We start from the raw sequence: 16,746 nt of genomic DNA on the forward strand, positions 1-16,746 counted from the left end.
GCCTCCCCCAGCAGCGTGCAGGGAAGGTTATGCCTGCTTCACAGAGGTGGGGTCCTCCCGCACTGTCCCGCTGCCCCCTCCGGAGGGGCTGGGCTGGCTGCCTCTGCAAACAGTGCCCCCGTCTGCTGCCCCTGTGCCGGGGACACACACAAGTCTGCACAGGAGGGGCAGAAGACCAGGGCCGGGCAGGGGTGGCCCCGGGGACACACGCTCACCCCTGGCTCGTCGCTGCCCGAGTTGGTCAGGTGCTTCTCAGGGGCCTCTACGAGGCAGGTCGCTCCAGCTGGCCCACTCTACTGCTCTGCAGGAAATCCCTGGGCTGAGCGGAGGCAGGGAGTGGGGGAACCCTTCGCCGTTTGCCGGTCACTCAGACAGCGTTGGTTCCAAAAGGAGCTGTTGAACCGTGGCCTAAATAAATTAAGAAAGACTCCCGCCGCACACTGTCATGGGCTTGGGGCTCTGGAGGAGAACTCACTGGCTGCTCTGGTCAGAGTTAGGTGTGCCCTCACCCCGTGGCCCTGCAGAAGGAGCTTTACGAAACCGCCGTGCCAGGGCCACACCCCTGGAGAAGCTGATGGCCCTGTGCTGGGAGGGACCAGAGCATCTGTGCTTTCTGAGGCTCCCAGGTGATCTTCCGGGCAGCCAGGGTGGGGCTGCCCTTGGTCATTTGCATGGGTATCCTCCGTCCCCGACACGTGGTGCATGGAGTCCTCGGAGAGCAATCAATCAGACAAGGAGACGAGAGGGATGGAGCGAGCCAGCAGCTAGTGAGCACTCACGGCGGCCGGGCGCCCTGCAGAGTGGACACTGGAGTGCACTTGGCTCTCTTACCCCCTCGCCCCGCCCCTGTGAGGAGGGTTCTGAAAGATCCGCCCTGGATGGAGGCAGATCTGAGGTCCCAGGGTGAGAGAAGAGATGCAGCGGTGCGGGGCTGGTAAGGTTGGCATCGGGACTGGAGTCCCGTCACCCGTGTCTCCCCACGGCTGACCCCCGACTTCAGCGCCCCTGTCCGGGGCCACTGGTGGGGACAGCTGTCCGTTGAGATTGCTTTTCACACCGGAAATACCAGCGGGGTCCTGCACTATAGAAAATGAAAGTCCTATATGACCTCAGCTACACGTGTAGAAATTGGTCCAAGTTGCCTTTTTGAAAAACACTTGGTTTGGGAAATTTGGTATTTAAATTATTTTTAGGCCTCTCAACAGTTCTGTTTTAGGAGGATGGGCATTTAAATCTGTACAGAGACGGGCTCTGTTCCTGTTTGAGCAACGTGGGCGTGGTAGAGAGGAGGAAAGCTGATCTCATAAAGCCGAGATGGTCAGATACTGCCGGAGGCACCGCGGGGCCTGGGAGTCTCCCGCCGCTAGTGGGGGACCCCTTGGGTGCCTGCATTTTCCGTTCTCTGATTAGAGATCATGTTTCTTTGCCTTGATCCTCAGATGCCTCTGGGATTTGATCGTTTCTTCTCTCCTGAATTCTGTTTCTAGTGCCCCAGAGTTCCACCCATTTCTTTCCTATACGTTTTTGAAGTTTGGCCGATAAAACTGGGCAGCTCAGTCGGTTGAGCGTCCGACTCTTGATTTGGATGCGGGTTGTGATCTCGGGGCCCTGGGTTTTGAGTCCCACATCGGGCTCCCTGCTCAGCGGGGAGTCTGCTTGTCTCCCTCTCCCTCTGCCCCTCCCCCAGCTCATACCTGTGTGCGCACATGCGCTCTCTCTCAAATAAATAAATAAAAATTTCTTCAAAAAAATGGAAATGGATGAGAAGACAAAATCAATAACCCTGCCTCCGCCACCAATCCGATTGTTTTCAGATGTGTGATATGTGTGTCCCTATATTAACTCAGAGTTTCATCAGGACGTAGGTGTAGGGAACGTTTCGTCATGTGTCTCATCTGACATTAGATCATAGGCATTGCTCCATTTTGTTGAAGCACCTTGCGAACGATCGTTTTCAAAGCGCGTGTCATGGCTCATCCAGTCGGTAAATTATATTCAAAAACAGTTCTCTGCTGTTGAAAGTTAAGGTTCCCAGTGGTTTGCTCTACGACTTAAGGGTGCGGTGAAGAGCTGTGTGCACAGAACTCTTCCCTTCCTGGAAAATCCTTGGGACTCATTCTCAGCAGAAGGATTCTTGAGTCAGAAGGCACCAATTTATGGCTCTCGACCCGTATTGCCAAATTACTTTTCAAATAAGGTTGCCGGTTGGTTGGCGTGGCCGCCATCGACACGTGCCGAGCCAGCTGGGCCACGACCTCATCACCACCGCGTAGTGTCAGCTTAAAAAAGTTATAATCCAAGAGACGCAAAACGGTCTCTTGTTAAATTTATGCTTTCTTGTCCTTAATGAGGCCAATTTTTTTTCATCTGCTTGTTTACCAACTCTCTTTGGGAATGCTGATTTTGGCTGTTCCTCCTGCCAACTTCGTTACTTTCCGCGCGGACGCCTTCAAGCGGAGCCAATTGCAACGCAGTCTTGACTTGAAACGAGTGAGCTTCAAAATCGAGCCTTTGTGCTTCACGCTGATGCGTGCACTGGCTCGGGAGGGTGACGGCTGGGGTCGGAGCCGCCTGTGCCTCGCTCACATCGTGGGGTTCCGTGTGAGATCTGAACTGGCCCTCGTCATCCTCATGACTCCAGACCTCACACTTGTCCCCCTGGATGTGTCTTATGCACAAGGCGTGGTTTTTTTTCAGAAAGCTTTGAGACCCAACTCATTCAACTATTTTGGGCATCCTAGCTTTAAAAAAAAAAAAAAAAGGAAGAAAAAGAAGAAGAAAAGTCCCTGTGTGTTCGTTCCTGTTAAAGCTCTTTATGGTGCTGTTTGCGTTTCTCGATAGCGTTCTCTGATTTTGTCTCACTGCTTCACCTCACCACATCCTGTGGGGTCCTGTTTATCTCTCTGCCTGTCTGTCGTGCCCTCCCGGCTCTCCAGCTGAAACCCTCCCCTCCAGGAAGGCTGGGCGAGTAAGGAGAAGCCAGATGGATTTCAAAGAGCCTTGTTGTCCCTAGGAAGAGTGAGGCTTACATCTTTGGACTTGTGGAAATGCCTGCATTCAACCGAGGGGGGATGATTGCACGGTGATAGAAATTTCAGTTTGAACTTACAGAATCTTAGGGTTAAAAGAAACCTCAGTGGTCATCTGTCCCAATCCTTATCTGGAACAGGGCTCCCCTCTATATAGCATTTGTGAAGTTGGCCTCACTATGGCTGGCACCCCTCCCATGCTGTGCAGTCTGCATCTTCCGTGTCAAATAAAATCGACCTCGTACAGACTTAATGCCCTTCAAACAGGGATTTCCAATGGGAAGGGTGTGGGGAAAAGCTACAGGACTTGCGAAAGGGCTGTTAGCACCGGAACCTTCACACAGTATGCATTCAAATCTGGCTGTGTCTTGGGGAAGCTCTCTGAGCCTCATTTTACCCATCCATGACTTAGGGGCAATATGACTGGCGTTTGGAGTTAGAGATCACATGGAAAGCCCAGCAGGCCCTGGCACTGAGGAGACTGGAGATGAGTGGCCATTATACATGATTTCTGTAGGATTGATCGGTCCTTTGATGCCAGGGTTCCCTTCCTTTGTCCCTGCTGATTCTTGGGCTGACAGTTGACCTGTGGTCACTTGAAATCATTTTCACTTATGAGAAGTCCTGTTCTTCTGCCCTCCCTGCCCAGGGAGAAGTCACACAGCCACTTTGATGGGTCTGTGCTGTGGGTGGTTGGAGACCATGCATGACTCGGGACAAGACATGTCAAGAGTGTCTGGGAGTGGTGATTTCCTAACAAGGAAGGAACTGGTTTCTCCTCCTTAGTTCTTACCTCTCTCATTCCCAGCATTTATGGACTGAGTCCCTTTGAGTCCTTGAGGCCCCTGGGCTTATGTTCCTTATCCTGTCCCTGTCCAGCTCTGGGGAGTGATGTGGGAGAGACCATCCCTCTTTTGAGAAGTGGAGGGGATCTCTCTCTCTCTCTCTGCCTGGAATTTCATTCTCCACTTGCTTCTCCTTTTGCTCTTTTCACCAGGCTGTGAGAGCGGGGGCTGTGGACTTGCTCTTGGGGTGCCAAGACACTGGGGCCCCTTGAGCAGTTGATGTTGGAATATGTGTCCAGTGACCCCAGCCTTTGAACTCACTGCCTGAGGGTCAGGGTCTCCAGCTGCATCATTTCCTCGCGCGCCGCTGACTTGCTTGTGTGAGTTTAGACGAGGCCCTTGGTTCATGAAGCTTCGTTTCCTTCTCTAGGAAAGCAAGAGGATGCTTCCTCAAAGCCCTCAAACCCCTTTTGCAAGTAAAATCTATGTGTTTGGGTTAAATTGGGCTATGGTCCCCCTACTGTCCCCACTCCAGTTCATCAAGCTCCCTGGAGGGGCCTCACAGAAGATTCTGGAACCCCTCTCAGGATTTGTCGAGTGCTTTGAAAGGGGTAGCTCAGGAAGATTCCTAGATGGGCCTGTGACCTGTGATCTGTTAACACAGCGTCCACGTTCACGTACCCCCTGTGTGTCTGCTCGTGCTTTGCACAGGCGGGCTTCAGTGCTGCAGGCTCCCCGCAGGGTTTGGATCACAGATAAGGCCCAGAGGCTCAGGGAGGTGGGCTCTGCTGAGGCCAGGTCGTGCAGGAAGGAAGTGGTGGAGCCTCACCTCCAGCCCAGGTCGCTCGGCAGCAAAGCCCGCCTGCTTCAGCCACGAGCTTTACTGCCTCCCTGTGACTTTCCCCTTCAACCTGACACCTGGCTGGCACTGAGGTTGGGTCCCCGAGTTGTCGCTCCTGCCTGCCACCTCTGATGGTCTCAGCATTTTTAATTTTTAGCCTTTCAGATGCTCCCAGCTCAGGGATGAATGGTAATGGGCCAAAGGCATCTGCATTTTCTGGAATACACCATGCTGCCTAACAAATCGTCTGTTACCTCCCTTGTTTCATAATTTCCCCAGGTAAACTCTCTCCTTTCCCGTTGTCCTCTTCCGTGACTCTTGCTTGCACAGACACTAGCCTGCTAGTTATTCCCCTTTCTCTGAGCACGGCTGTTTGTTTCCCGGGGATCGCCCTCAGAAACGAGGTTGGGCGGGTGCCTGTTGAGGATGGTCCCAGGGTCCGTTCACTTCTGAGGGGGACTGAGGCTGGGGTCTGGGGTTCTCCAATGGTGATTCTGCCCTGCGGCTGCCCTCTCAGAATGGAGGCTCTGGGCACCCCAAAGTCCCCACCTGCCCCAGGAGCATGGCAGACTGGGGGTTCGAATCAACTGCCAACAACCTGAGGGATGGATGGTTTAAGAAATCTTGGTGTTGGTTCTGTCACCTAGCGCCTCTGTTCCTGAACCTTGGTGGCTCCCTATTCCTGTAGGATTAAGTGTCCAAACCACAGTACTGTTTTCAAGCCCCTCCGTGTCTGCTGCCTCCGCCAGTGATGAGAACGTCGAAGCCCGCATTCATAGTGATGGATGTTACGGTTGTAGAANCCCCCCCCCCCCCCCCCCCGCCCCATCACTGGGCGGTCACGGAGACCCTGTTGAAGAGGGTGTTGTTTTTCTCTCCGTGTCTGACGAGCAGCATTGGAACTCAGTTTGCTAATGCTAACGTCTTGTTTCTCTTACTTCTTGTGCCCTCCTCCCTTCTCTCACTTCCAGGCTGCTCATCACAGGTCACCACCTCCAGGGAGGTCTCCATGAGTGGCTTCGTTGTCATCTTTATCATTAATGCTTCTTGAGAACTGTGATACACGCTTTATGTGAAGTACACGATTTAACTTAGACAAAGTCATCGTTACCTTTCGTTTGTTTCTCGCTGCTCTAGGTGTGACTTCCTTGTTCAACAAGCTCTGTCTGTCCTCCATCCATTTATCCATCCCTTCATTATCTTCCCATTCAATAGACATTTACCTAGCTCCTTTCCTGCACTGGGTGCTGGGGGGAGAAGGACCAAGAAAATGTCTCTACCTGAAGGATCTGGGACTCAGCTACACGTTACAGCCCGCTACAGGTGTTCACTCCCATACAGCTCATTCAGAGCCCGGCCTTTAGCATCCTGGCCAATAGGGTGCTCCAAGGAAGCAGCCCCTATCTGCTGAATGGGCTGTTCACTTGTCCTGCTCCTGGAGGCTTTGTCCTAGTGCCATAGGGCCTGAGGATATAGCATAAGAATCTTCTTGATGCAGATTGGGTTCCCTGGAAAGCAGATGCTGAGCTGGAGATTAGTAAGCCGGATGTTTATTATGGCATGCCTTTGGGAATGACAGCTATGTAACCAAGGGGGAGGAATTCAAGATTGGGCAGAGGGAGAAGTCAGGCTGTACCAGTGTCCCAACAAAGGCTTCAGCCAACCCCATGGGAGCCCTTGAGCTGGAATGGCCCTTTGGAATGGTCCAGAATTGAGATAAGGGGTTAACCAGTCATTGTATGTGGGCTCTGTTGGAAGGCTACACAACTTTGAGCAAGGTCATTGTCTTTAACCAAGGCAGTCTCCAAAGAGGGCCGACAGCTGGAGGTCATCTTCTGCCTGCCAGCTCTGTCAGCAGCTGCTTTGGATGATGGCTGCGTGGGTAAATATCTGCTTTGTTCACCATTTCATCTTCAGTACATGGCGCACAACAGGCACCTAGTATTTTGGGGGATAGAGTGACGTAAGCTTTATGGAAGCCATGGGATTAATTCATTCAGCAAGGATTTACTATTTTGGCAGTGATATTTGGAGCTCCTGCATGTCAGGCACCATTGCTGCTCTTACGGAGTTTATAATCAGGGGGTTTGGGGTGGTGGTTCAACACTGGCTTCCTGGAAGAGGTAATCTTCATGCTGGGGGTGTGACTTCCTGGGTGGTGGGCCTGGGCCAGCATTAAGCCCAGTGTTTCCTTGCCCCCCTAAGGAATGTAGACTTACTAAGATGGAGAATGAATAGGTAAGGGGTGTTTTATTCAGGGAGGGGACTCTCCGTCCAGCCCACCTGTCAGCCCACCTCTCAGTGCACCTGTCAACCATGGGAAATTCCCTGCTTCACTTTGGCTCACTGATGTTTGAGCTCCCAGTAGCATGGAACTTCCCCAGGGGTCCCATTGGCCCAGGACTTACATTACTTGAGCAATTGGAGAATGGAGGGACCACTCTTTTGAGTTGAGTGGAAAAATGTATTTTCTCCTCTGAGTCACCAAAAACTACAGCTCAGGGTATAAAAGCAACCACGTAGTCTTGTTTTTTTTTTTTTTTTCCTGTATGTAAATGAACTGTCACTACGTTCAGGAAGTACAGACTCTGAGTAGGGAGGACGAGATGGAATCAGTGAATTTTAGATCTGAAAGAGACCTCAAGGTTGCTCGGCTCAACCCCCTTCCTCTATGAGAGGCCCGGAGTTGGGGAAGGGATATGGCAAGGTCACGGGGCAGAGGGACTGGCAAGGTCACCGGGCAGACTTGGACTTGGGCAGAGGGGCCCGAGTTTGGCTCCCTGCAGGTCACCATTTCCTCCCAACCCACTCGTCACCCCACGGGGGGCACAGCCTGGCATGCGGTGGGTTGTTTTTATCTGCACACGGCAGTCACCTGATGATCCGAGAGGCTTTTACCGAAAGCAATCCCTTTGATGTTCTGGGTGACAAGACCTGAGTGCGCTGGCAGGAAGGGAGGTTTTTGGGGTTGGAGAAATGAAAACTATTTACCTTTGGGGTTGATTTAGTAACTTGACACCTCTGGGGTGGGAGGAGAGGTGGGAGGGTGTGTGTGAGGGAAAGTTGAATGTAAGCGTGCATCCACAGATGAAAGCCGGAGGTGGAAGGAGGTGGAATGCTTCCAGGGCTCAGGGGGAGCCGCCTGGTAAGGCTGCCCCTGCAGAAACCTGCCTCCTCCCCCCAGCCCTCTTTCCCCCCGCCGCACCCTCTGGTTCCAGGGGACGATGTGCACGCATTTGACGTTTTCCCAGCTCCAGTCACCTTTGGTCCTTACGTGAAGCCGGGCTGCCCGATGCCGTGTGTCCCATGCGTGCAGCCCGCAGTCTCTGACTCCAGATCCTTTCTCCCGGGGACAGCCCTGGGTCCTCACTCTCCCTCTGCTGGGAAGTAGAGGGGCTAAGAGCCCCGTTTCTGGAGTGAGGCGTCTGCGTCCTCTGTGGAGAACTTGGGCCCCCTGCCTCGCTCTTTGGTGCCTCTGGTCTTTTGAGCTGTAACGCGGGGGAAGGTGTGAGTCATACCCACCCCTTGGGTGCCGTAGGGACAGGAGCACTGCATGGGTCCTGGCTCTCACTGCAGTTGGACAAGTGCGACCAGGTTATGTTGGGTGGCTTTCCCACGTCGCCTTAACAGCCCCTCTGGGTGTCAGGCCCCCTGGGCTGGTGTCTTTGGCAAGCAGGTCTGCTCCCCTCAAGCATAGTGCTGCTGCTTCTCCCGGGCCTTGAAGCATGACTGGGCCTGGCCTCTGAAAGCAGGAGGGCATGTGGTGAGTGACAGCCGCACCCAGAACTCGCGGTGCGGGACAGGGAATGGCTCCTGTTTCATCCTCGGGGCAAGCTCACACAGTAACCGGGTCCATTTCTTTGCCCTCCTTTGTATTAAAAAACCAAACCAAATCAAAACCTTCTTGAATAAGTAAGTCATTCACAAGCTAAAACTGAGAAGGAATGAAAAGGTTTTCAATGAAGACCCATACCTACCCGTGTCCCCAGACCCCTGTGTCTCCTCCCCATGACACCGATGGCCCCGCTGTGTTGGGTTTTCTCCTAGAGATCGTGTGTGCATTCTCGGACTGCTTGTAGAAGAAGATGTGTGCCCATGAGTGCATCTGCAAGCCAATGCTGAGCACCTACTGGGTCCAGTGCTGGGGCAGCACTGGTGGGGGCGGGGGAGGCTGGGGTCTCGGCCCCCTGCAGCTTCCCGCTGCATTGAGACCCCCGTGTTGCCAGGCAGGAGGCCTCGGCTGCAGGGGAAGGGCTGGTCTCGGTGCTGGCTGCTGCTTTGGCCCGTGGGGCCTGTCTCCCTGCTGCCTGTGGAAATCCTGTGGAGGCGGCCTGGGCTCAAATCCCAGCTCCGCCAACGCTCCAGATTAAACCCCACGGGAGCCTCCTTCCAATCTCGTTTTCCGGCAGCACGAGATGGGAATAATGATAGCATTTGCCTCAAGAGGTCTGGGGAGGACCAGGGCGCAGAGAGCGCTTATGAGACCACCTGGCACCCAGTGAACACCAGCCTCGGCTGTCCCGCCCCCCTCCGGGGGCACTGCTGCACTTGTAGTCCCCCGCTCCCACCCTCCTCGCACTGTTCAATGGCTCGGATGCAGGCCGCCAAGCTGGGCCCTGGGGCGTAGCCATAGAGGAGGCATCCATTTGTCTGTCTTTCTCTTGGCAGGAGGGGGTGGTGGTACAAATTGGATTTCGGCTTTATCCTTTGTAATTTTCTGCACAATCTGTCACAACGTTTGTATGGCAGGTGACACGGTTTTTGTGGGAAAGGCCTGAGCTTCGGCCTGCGTGGATGGCTGAGGCCGGCCCTCAGGTCTGCTTCTCCTGTCCCTCGCCTGGGCCTTTTGTCATCTTTTCTTTGGACATGATTTCAGACTTGCAGAAAACATTGCCAGAGTGATACAAAGAACTGGTGCACATTCAGAATCACCCTGACCCCTTCACACACACACACACACACTCACACACACACACAATTTTTCCAAACCATCTGTGAGTAAGTTGTAGACATGCCCTTTTATCCCGAAGTATTCAGCCTGTGTTTCCTAAGAACAAGGACATTCTCTTACATAAACACCATGTAACGATCAAACTCCGGAAATTCAGCATGGCTGCACACAGGCCACACACAATTTCATCGGTTGTCCCAATAATGTCCTTTGGGACTCTTTCTCCCTGATTGCAGATCACCACTGCCTTTACTGGCCATGTCTCCTTAGCCTCCCTTTATCTTGGAACATTTCCTTGGCTGTTCTTGACCGTGATGTTTCTGAAGAGTGCAGGCCAGTTTTGCTTGTCGAGTGTCCTTCAGTTTGGGCTGGGACCCTCATTCCTGCAAGTTCACACCGCACTGCTGGCTTTGCTTGCTTCACGCTCTATCATCCTTGGTGGTCTCGCACCACTTGTTGGTAATGAGCAAACCAAGGTATAGGGAGGTCAGTGAATGGTCCATGGTCACGGTCCTAGGAAGTGGCAGAGCTGGGACTCAGATCCAAGACTGTCCGATCTGCCTGCCCAGCAGCACGAGTAGTGACAGCATGTAGACCCTGAGAATAACCCAGTGCTAAGCCCTCACCGAGCCAGACATCGTGCTCAGCACTGCGCACAGTCAGCCCAGAGGGTGACTGCTCTTTAGGAGCCCTGATGTACACGTGATGACTGGAGAGGTTAAGCAGGCTGCCCAGGGTGCACAGCTGGTAGCTGGTAGGGACTCGCTCTGACCCCAGCAGCCTGTGTCCTGAGCGCGCTTGTAGCCTCTGCTGCGCTCAGCCCTGCTGGATCTCATAGCATTGGGGGCGGTCCCGACCGTACTGCCATGATGTCACTTGGGATCACTGCTGGGGTCCAGTGTCGAGCCAGGCTGGAGGCTTTCACTGGCTTTGGCAACCTTCTAGGAAAGGCACAGGTGTACCTGTGTTTATGTCCTTCCTCCAGGCCTTTTCCAGAGGGAGCAAACACATCCCAAGGCCGGGGCCTGCTCTCAGGGCTTTCTTGGGGGCAGCTGTCCTCTCCTCTGCTCCTGCAGGTGCAATAGTCCTCCTCTGTGGTCCATGTGCAGCGAACGGATGGTGTTTTGATGATTTCCAAGTCAGGAATCCCCGCGTAGTCACTCATTTCATGGCCAGCTCTCTGTCCTGCCAGGTGGCCCAGGGCCCCCGCCGAGAAAGTGGCTGGTCCTGGCTGCTGTCAGCGTGCCCAGTTGGCCCCACTGCCCGGGCAGCATCCAGGTGGCATTCAAGGCCAGCTGCCCCGACGATGCGGCGGCCGTGCTCCCAGCACAGCCGCTGATGAATTATTCAGTGCTGTATGTCACACTCCATGCCCCTCACCTTCCCGTTGAAACAGGAAGGTGACTCGGCCTTGCCTTGGGGTGTGTAGAGGATGTTTGGGGATAGGACACACTTGGAATTCCACTGGCAGAGCAAGGAGGGGGTCGCTAAGCACAATGGCAGAGGGCCCGTCTCTGGGCCCCGGTCTGCCTCCTACCTCCTGGGGACCTTGGGGTCCTGGGTCTGCCTGTCACAGCACTCTGACCCCTTATTCATCTGAACACAGCATCGGGGCCCAGCAGTGATCCCAGGCGACATCAGGGAAGCATTGTCAGCATCCTGAGAAAGCCTGTGGCCCCCTGGTTCAGATGCAGGGTATCCCCGTCCGCTGCAGAGCAGGTGAATGTCCCGTCCTTGGGACAGAGTGTTAGGCAGGAGGTTCGGGGAGTAGCAGCCACCTCGCCCTTCAGGCCCCAGCTCCAGGCACCTGCTACCTGTCGGGCCTCCCTCTGTACCCCAGCTCCCTCCTGTACCGGGATTGATGGATTTCTGAGGTGTGGCCAAGAGAGTCCTGTCACCCTGTGCTAGGACAGTCTCCTTTCTCCCTGGCTCGTCTCTGTGGGTGGGAAGTGACCGCACTGCCTGCCTGGCTCAGTGCATTGAGGCAGGGCTGTGACCTTCCCACTCTGGCCTCCCTGGCCGGCCCAGGACTCCTCCCCGCATTGCTCTGGCAGCGAGCACCTGGCTGGACTGGCTCCTGGGAGAAACTTGGAAGTTTTAGCTCCTCATTTTCCATGGAACATTGCTCCGTGTGTGTGTGTGTGTGTGTATGTGTGTGTGTGTGTGTGTGTGTGTGTGTGTGTGTGGTTTAAAACATTAATTAAAAACATTAATCAATTTGGCTGCCTTGGAAAAAGGTTCTTTTTCTGAAGGAGCTGATGGTGTGTGATACTGCTGCCCCCCTTTCAGGGAAGAGGGAGTGAGCTAGCAGAGTGGGGCTCAGCTGCATATTCCTAGTTTAGTGTCAGGCAGCCTCCGTAGCTCCTCTGGGCTTTGGTCTCCACGTCTGTCAAATGGGGATGAGGTTTACGCTGTGACCTGACCTCCCGGGGTCGCTGTGGGTGCTCACTATGGTCCCGGGAGGCTGTTCCTCAGCAAAGTGTCCTGTAGGGATGGTGCTTGTCAGTGGCGCTGTTAATTTGGTTCAGTACGGTGCTCTAGTACCTTACTGTTTGCAGAGCACCTCTGGGCGTGCTCTGTCTTGTCTAATGCTGGTGGCGCGGCTGGGAGATAGGTGAGTGTTGGAGTCCACTGCACAGATTCTCATGGGCTTCGCTTGTTCCCCTGGCCCCGGGTGCCGAGCCCCTACGCTGAATAAGTCATCGTGCTGAGATAGAAAGAGGGGAGGCCTTTCCCCCTTATTGGGAAGAGACTAAGAAGTTAAGGCCTGAGTGTTTGCTTAAGTGGTATTGCTAATAGCTGACATTTCTAAGTATCCACAACATGCCAGGCCCAGTGCTGAGCTCTGCAGAGATTCTCACTTAACACTAAGCACAGATCTTTAAGATGAGAAACCAAGGTTTGGAGGGTAACTTGCTCAGGCCCCTAAAAAGACTCTTGTAGACCTGGAATGACGATCCAGGCGGTCTAACAACCAGGGAGCTGGGCTGCTGCCTCTTCTAGGCAATAAGCTGAATGCATTTTTGACAGTAAGGCAAAACAGTGCTTTTAAAAATGCCTGAGAAGTGTGGGAGGCTGCCCACGGCCAGAGCGTGTAAGTGCCAAGGAGGGCAGCCTTCTGAGCGAGTTGCTAGTCAAGGGACTTCCCTGAGTCAGCCTCTTCTGCGGGGAACTGGGACAGGGCCCAGGGGCGAGACCTGCGCCTGGTGGGAGGAGACAGGCACTCTCAGGCTTGCAGAGCTGCTGTGGGTCCGTCTTTGATACCAACACGGCCAAGGCAGGCGTGTGACAACCAGAGGGCCTTAGAGTAGCTAATTGTGACCACATTTTTCCTGGAGGAGGGAGAAGGAATCGATGGTGGGGATGGCAAGCCACCTGGCCTCTGCTCTCGGCTGTGGGTCGAGGGTCTTTCTCTAGCTGTTCCTACCCTTGAGGGCAAATTCCCCTTCAGAACTTGTCAGTCTTGCTGATGCTGAGGCCCTGTTCACCGAGCTCCATCTCCTTGATGATCTGGTCGCTAAGATGCTGGGGATTTTGAGGGGCTGCAGTAGGGAGGTCTGGAATGGGGGAGAATCACCCCATTGTAAATGTAATCATGTGCTTTTTTTTTTTTTAGATTTTATTTATCCATTTGAGAGAGAGCACATGCACTTGTGCACAAGCAGGGGGGAGGGGCAGAGGCAGAGGGAGAAGCAGACTCCCCACTGAGCAGGAAACCCGACTCGGGGCTCGATCCCAGGACCCCGGGATCATGCCCTGAGCCCAAGGCAGACGCGTCACTGATGGAGCCACGCAGGCATTCCCAGTAGTATGGCTTCCTGTCATGCCACACTGCCCCCTGACGAAGAGTCAGTGTCTGCGTCCACCCGCTGAGCATTCAGCTCTGCTCAAGCTGTCTTAGGAGGTCCTTCCAGGGCTGGTAAGACCAGCAGCGGCCCCCTTGCCCCATTCCCCCACTCCCCTTTGGCCACCTCATGTAGCCGTCTTGGTGATCAGTTAGGATAAGAATCCCTGGCAAAGCGACATTTTTTTGCTCCCTGAGTAATGCGTGATATCCGCTGGTCACATGTTCCCAGGTGACAGTGTGTAGCTCAGATAAAGCTTACAACCTAGTGAGTGTGACACCGCTTCCACAGCTCATAGTATCCCCACTTCTGTGGAATGGGTTGGACATTCAGGGACAGGACATTCTCAGAGTGAAGTTACTGGGTATGTTTCTTATGTTTCTCCTTTCTGTCTACCTAGAGTTCCCGGACTCAGGTGAATGAAAAAGCTTTAGTGGGGATGGAAAATGAGATTGATGGGCAGGGGCTTGGGAGCTAGGAAGACCTGGCCTTCCGTTCTGGCCTGGCCTCTTACGTGACTTCTGAAATATGGAGCCGTCAAAACTGGTCTCATAGGATTGAATGGCTTAACACAGGGCTTGGCACATAGTAGTTGCTCAGTAAATGCTCTTCTGAAGCTTCTCCTTTAGCTTCCAGTAAGTATACGCTTTGTACTTTTCAAATGAATAGAACCTCTCATCAAATCTGTTTGGTGTCAGCATTGATACTAATACTTCTCTGTCCTTTTCTTGCCTGTTTACAGACTCCTGTCTTACCTCAGATTTCGGTGCTGTCAGTCTGAAAAACAGACGTCCATTTGGTACTCTAGATGGACTGTCCTTCCCTGACCTAAAGCTGGGCCATTTGGAGATTTGGAGAACAAAGGTAAGAGATTTCTCCTCTCGAACTTGATGGAGCAAAAAATAGCCTTTGGAATCCGTGATCTCCTGCAACAGAGGTTGGGTTGTGGTTCTTGACTTCTTGGCCTGGTTTCCTGTGCTGGTTTGAGAAGTTGGCTTCCCGTAACTTCACCCTGACACCTGGAACCTGGTTCTCGGCATTCGGTGGCCTCAGTGTTATGCTTTGGGAGCTCTCCCTCTGTGCCTAGCCGAGGATGGAGCCCACTACCTCCTAGGGGGATGGCCCACACCTTTCCTCCTGGCAGAAGGTGGCAGTACTCCCGCTGTCCTGCTGAGACGTGTGGGGACTGCAGTGGGGGACAATGAGAAGATGTGTTGGGAGCAAAACACATTTCGGAGCATGTAGAACAGAATCCCCGTCTCCCTCCTGCCCCCTTGCATTACACACTCAGTCCCACCAAGTCAGAGGCTGTCTGGGGAAAAGGAAGAGGTGAAAACCGGGGGTTTCGGGCAGACTTGGGTTTTCCTGGCTTTGCCACCTGCCTCACCTTGGGTGGATCACTCAGCTGTTCCAAGCCTCGGTTTCCTCATCTGTAAGATAGGGATCGTATTAGCTCTTGCCTCAAGAGGATGTCGTGGGTATTGAATGAGAGAGAGGAGATAGTTTATCACACTGCCTGGCATGGAGGAGGAAATGCTCAAAACAGGAGGGTTGTTTTTTTTTTTGCTTTTTTGTTTTTTTTAAAGATTGATTTAGTTATTTGAGACAGAGAGAGAGAGCGTGCATAAGTGGGAGGGGCGGAGGGAGAGAGAGAATCTCATGCAGATTCCATGCGGAGCGCGGAGCCCGACAGGGAGCTCGATCTCACGACCCTGACATCACAACCTGAGCTGAAACCAACAGTCCGATCCTTAACCAGCTGTGCCACCCAGGCACCCCGGGGTTTTGTTTTTTTAACTCATTAACTACACCACGTACAGCTCCTTCCACGCACCAGGCTGTTTCTAAGTCCTTGGTCTGTCCTCTCTGGGTCAGCTCCCGTCAGGCCTGTCTGGGAAATGGCTTGTGCAGGGTGTACAGACCCCCCTGTCCTGAGCAGAGTGCCTTACTTCCTCCCGCGGGCTGCAGCCGGCGATCTAGGACATGCCTGCCTCAGACCCTGTCGAGTCTCTCCCCCACCCACGCCCGTGCCTCCAGTCACTCGTGACCTTGTTTCGAGCACAGGACTGTCTTCCACATCCTGACACCCCACCCGACACCCACTTGACACTACTGTGGATAGTGCAAGAACAAAGGAATGAACAGCAGAAAGTAAGCGAGAGAGAGAGAGAACCAAAAGAAGAAAGTTCTTAAAGACTTAGAGCAAAGAATGAGGTCAGTTGCAATTTTTTTTCTTAAAAAAAACACAAGATGTTGGAAAGAATAAATCACAATGGAACAAGGAACCATGGTTCAGGTGGGGACCTGTGAGAAGACAGGTGTGGAAGTCGGAGTGAGAGGGTAACAGAGGACGGTGTTCATGTGCCCCTGTGTCTTTTCTCTTGTGCCTTAAATGTGTCCGAGTGCATTTGTATCTCTCGTCTCCCATGTCCCCTGCAGTCCCGTGACCCACATGGTGGCGAGCGAGAGTCCCCGCCCTTCCCTCCAGGTGGGGGAGACTGACACGCACGTGGGGTTCTCCAGACTCCCCACGGGCAGGGAGGGCCGAGGGGGCTTTCTAGAGAGGGTGCTGCCCCTGGGGGCTCTTGGAAGTGGCATGTAGGCGAGACCTGGTAGGAGCCGAGCTGATTTGCAGCTGGGGAGCCTGTGCACCCTGTGCTTAGCTCTGCGCTGCACCTGTGTCCCCCACTACGTGTCAGGAGCTGATTTCCCGCTTGGGGGTCAGAACTTGTCTACACTGAGTGCTGCCGCCAGGCCTCCTGTGGACGTGGCCGTGTGCTTACCGGGCTCTCAAGCGCTCAGCCAGCCCCTGCGGTTGGTTTCCGCAGTGCACGCTCCTCGTCCCGGTAGCCTACTTGGGAAGCAGAAGGACAGTGAAAGTGCCTCAGCCTCTTGTGTGATCCCCCTTTTCCCTGGAGCACCTGGAATCAGGGTGGGTACAAGCCGCTCCCTTTGGTGGGGGGCGTGGCAAGGGTAGATGGGGCTCCAGTCACTGGGTGGGATGAGCTGCCAGCTGGGAGAACCGTCCCTTGCTGCCGTGGCTGAAACGTGAGCAGTGTTGCCTGCATTCTGTAAATGGAAGAAAGGCCCGACCGATCTGTCTGGGGGGGACGGAAAAGGAATTTGTGCAGAATTCAGCTGCGGGGAAGAGGCCGATGGAGCAGGGGAGGCTGCTGGGATTCAGAGGCGCACCGTCCCGAACACATCGGGGAGGGCTGGCCTGTGCTGGGGGCTCCGAGAAGGGTGTCCTCGCTGTGCTCGTGCGTGTGCTTCTACCCGTCCTGAGGACAGCGTC

At 54.0% G+C, this 16,746-nt stretch overlaps 1 long non-coding RNA gene across 7 annotated transcripts in view; it reads left to right on the forward strand.

Moving 5' to 3' along the window:
- The window catches only part of LOC105235728, a 199,166-nt gene that overhangs the window by 101,558 nt on the left and 80,862 nt on the right, over positions 1-16,746 (forward strand). For all 7 annotated transcript variants that reach the window (XR_004627921.1, XR_004627924.1, XR_002141873.2 and 4 more), the window contains one exon: positions 14,194-14,315. This is a non-coding gene — a long non-coding RNA (uncharacterized LOC105235728). The remainder of the gene's footprint in view (positions 1-14,193; positions 14,316-16,746) is intronic.

This window comes from Ailuropoda melanoleuca, chromosome 9, assembly GCF_002007445.2.
Source record: "Ailuropoda melanoleuca isolate Jingjing chromosome 9, ASM200744v2, whole genome shotgun sequence".
In the NCBI taxonomy this organism is placed as follows: Eukaryota; Metazoa; Chordata; class Mammalia; order Carnivora; family Ursidae; genus Ailuropoda; species Ailuropoda melanoleuca.